We start from the raw sequence: 3,623 nt of genomic DNA, 5'->3' as shown, positions 1-3,623 counted from the left end.
TTGTCGTTCCCCGTTGAACGAAACTAATTTTACAGGACGGGGACATCAGGCAGAGCCTCTTTGTGACTGTCCACTGTGGGTCAGGACAGACAAGACACCCCATCACCATGTCTGAACACACACAAAGATGATCGTCGGCCAAGCACAAAACTGGCCAAATACCCCCCAATCCAGGCTAACCCCGAGTGCCTGCTGCTTCTCTCCAGTTACAGCTTCAGCTTTGCTGCGTTCTTCCCTCTCACAGAGAAGATTTATGGGTACCTGCTTATGGGATCATCCCTGCTTCCCGACAGCATCCGGTCCAGAGCCAAGCCCTGAAGCCCTGGGCGAGCCACCTGGCCTGAGCCTTTCGAGCCCCCGTAGTCCCCAGGCTGCTGCTCCCGGCACTGCACGAGGAAGAATGCAACTTGCTCAGCGGCCGCCGGGTGTCTGGTCTGGGGCTGAGAGGCATCGAGACATTCAAAGTGAAACCTTCCTCAGGAACTTGAAGCAAACGGCAAGTGGTGAGTGTTGCGTGGCGCTCACCACGAAGCCAGAGCCCGCTTGCAGCAGAAGATCGTTTACCTCTGATATTCCCACCACTGTAGGGCGTTTAATTCGCCGTAGGTTTAGAGGCTGTCTCAAAAGCAGCCTAAGGCCTAGAGGTTTTAGAAACCTAAATGAGCAGATCTGAAAATACCTCGTCAGCTGAAGGGGCAGAGTTGGAGGGGCTGCAGTATACGGCAGTGGGGAAAGTGGGCTGCGCAGCTCCGGGGTCGCCATTTCTCCTGATTCGGATGAGAAGAGCAAGCCCTGGGACTGCACAGCGCGGCAACCCTGGGTTAGATGCGGTGCTGGATGTAAAGCCTCGGGAAAATTAAGAGCGCCATTTGACATGAATGTTGACCAAACGGCCTCTGAATTGACAATCGGTTCAGAAGGCGCCACTGCTGGGATGAGGAATGCTAAAAAACGTCATAAAGGGAAACAGCTTCCAAACCCCTCATGCCGCCATGGCAACTGGGGCTCACCAACGATGCCATTGTCAAGGCAGCTGGATCCACGTTTGACTGCTGGAAGCTGGGGCGGGGAGGAAAGCAAGAACCCACCCTGAGGGAAATGGAAACCAGAGGAGGGAAAATGTAACGAAAATAAAATCGGTCACAGATGTTCCCTGTGGCAGAAGGGAAAATGGAGGGAAGGTATTTTGCTTTTGCATGATGCCCTTCATCAGAGGTTATGAAAACATTTTCCTATCTTAATTCATCTCCCAAATACCATGCTGGGGGGTGCGGTCACCCAGTTTTATGGGGCCATATGGTTAGCTCAGGGCTCCATGATTGGGAGGAAAAGGAACTGCATGAATAAAACATTCCATGGGAACTAGCCTGGGAAATATATCTTTTGAAAACTCACTTGACTCTGTTTAGTGCACTTATCCCAAATGAAGCCAGCTGCCCAAGGAAGAGCTACCTCACCAGAGGCATCCAATGGGACGTCTGAGTGCCAGCCGTCGGACAGCCTCTTCAAGAGACAAAGCTAAGTAGTGTCTGTGTCAAAGCTAGCTGTTCCCTCTAACTCTAGCCCCAACACCCTTTGCTAGCGGGAGGGCAAACCAGACACCCCTTAAGGAAACTTGTCTGTTTTCATTTCCTGTCATTTCTCCCTACATAATAACTAAAAGGGCAGCGTCTCTTCTCATCTCCCTCCTAGCTGTCTTAGGCATAACCACCACCATGGAAAAACTGGGATTGGCACCTTGTACCTAACCCCATTATCTATTACAATCACTCCCTAGAGCTAACTAACAGCATCAAAGAAACCAGCCATGCCTTAGAAGCTCTAAAAGAGTAAACGGACTCTTGCTACTGTGGTGCTGCAAAATCGCGGGGCTCTTGACATGCTAGCTGCAGCACAGGGAGGAACGTGTCTTTTCCTTAAGGAAGAATGGCATCCAAACAGCGCTCAAAACCTACAAAGCAAACCCACCAACCTCGGGAAGAGGCAGCTGTTCCGGCACCTGGTCTTTTCTACTTTTCTGTCCAGTATCCTCTTAGAGGGAGCACTTAACCTCAAAGTGCTAATTAAATTTATTTCTTGCAGAATCAACATCTTGTTAGCCATATGAAGATTTCATCTGTCTTCACCCAGGATGCCAGATTCATCTTCCTCCGACCATGAAAGAATAGCAAGAGGGTTTTACACCTTGTCAGGAAGGGTCTCTGGCCCCTAATCAGCAGGAAGGAGCTACAGAGGAATGACCATCGTCCTTCAGCACCCGTTTAAGAAGAAAGGTGTAAACTCTCTGAGGGGGGGATCTGGAACCTGGCAGAACCTGGCAGAAAAACCGCTGCCATTAGACACATGGCCATTGGTGCCACAAAAGACGGTTGCTAGAAGAACTTGTTCTCCTCCATTCGGAAGGAGATTTCCTCTGGAAGCCCGGAGAAGCCCCAGATATTCTCCAGGGGCCTTAGCATTGGGTCCTCCTGGGGGATTGATGGGTGGGGTAACCAATCAAAACAGCAAATAGCTGGGACCCCTCCCCATCATTAGCAAATGGGTAGAATAATTAATGGTTCAAAAAGCAGGCGTGGAAGCTAAATCACCCCTTTCCCTTTCTTTCCCTTGCCCTGCTCTTGCCCTGTTCTTGCCTTCTTCCCGCCTGCCTGGATCAGCAGGCAAGGAAACCTGGGGATCTGTGATCTGTCATGGGGTACTGTAGTCTGTAAACAGCCCTCTTTAGCTTTTTCAGCCCCTTCCTCTCCACCTGGGACCCACGATCTGTTATTTTCTCCCATTTCTCTTCCCTTCCTTTCTTAATAAATTACTGGCCTAACTAAAAGAAAACTCATTTGAAACCCCAAATTCTTTTTTACCAAAATTTCTCTAAATGTATCAAAGTTAACATTAAAAGACAATTTTTCTCTCAAATTGGGGCCAAAGGAAATCACTTGGTGAATCTTGGCCAAGGACAGATGGGGGTCCCTTGTACTCTTCTTGCACTTTCTGGGTAAGCTTCAAATTCTATCAAAATGGACAGTCACACACAGAAAAGCAAAGTATCTGTGCCAGGTGCTCTGTGAGGGCCGGGTTGATTGCCTGTCCCTAGGGCCACGCAGTGCTTTGCCCGCAGCAGGCGCTCAATATGTGCTTGTTGAATGAATAGTCGGCGCTCAATACATGCTTGTTGACTTTCTAGCAGGCACTCGGTTTTGTTTTTGTTGGTAAGTGTGTCTTGCCAACGCCTGAGCTACCGACCAAGAGAGTCCAGCACGTCCCGTTGGACTTTTTCGGTGTACTTCCCTGTCACCACATTCGCTCACGCTGCACACCTGTCCACGTGCCGGCAGGAGCCGGGAGTGGTGCTGACGGGTGCTGGGGGTTGAATGGTGCCCACCGCCCCTGCCCTGAGCGGAAGACAGGTGGGGGCCTGTGCAGACTGAAGCTGGGGCCCCAGCGGTTCTCAGGCCACTGACCCCATGCCCAACAGGACCTTGTGGTTGAGGGGTGGCCTGGGGCGCTGTAACCCCAAGACTGGAGTCCTTCACGAGCAGAAGAAGGTCAGGCGCACCAGAGAAGGTGCACAGGCAAAGGCTGGTGTGGCCCAGCAGAGCCAGGTGCAGGGGAGGAGGGGGCACGGG

At 51.2% G+C, this 3,623-nt stretch overlaps 1 long non-coding RNA gene across 1 annotated transcript; it reads left to right on the top strand.

The window, feature by feature from the left end:
- The first annotated feature begins 421 nt into the window (after window positions 1-421).
- On the top strand, window positions 422-2,833 carry LOC131280842 (uncharacterized). The gene is made up of 2 exons (XR_009188486.2): window positions 422-503; window positions 1,410-2,833. It is a non-coding gene; the product is annotated as an uncharacterized lncRNA (long non-coding RNA).
- The last annotated feature ends 790 nt before the right edge of the window (window positions 2,834-3,623 follow it).

The sequence above is a fragment of the Dasypus novemcinctus genome, chromosome 13 (genome assembly GCF_030445035.2).
Source record: "Dasypus novemcinctus isolate mDasNov1 chromosome 13, mDasNov1.1.hap2, whole genome shotgun sequence".
Taxonomy (NCBI): Eukaryota; Metazoa; Chordata; class Mammalia; order Cingulata; family Dasypodidae; genus Dasypus; species Dasypus novemcinctus.
This window is presented reverse-complemented; position numbering and strand designations above follow the sequence as displayed.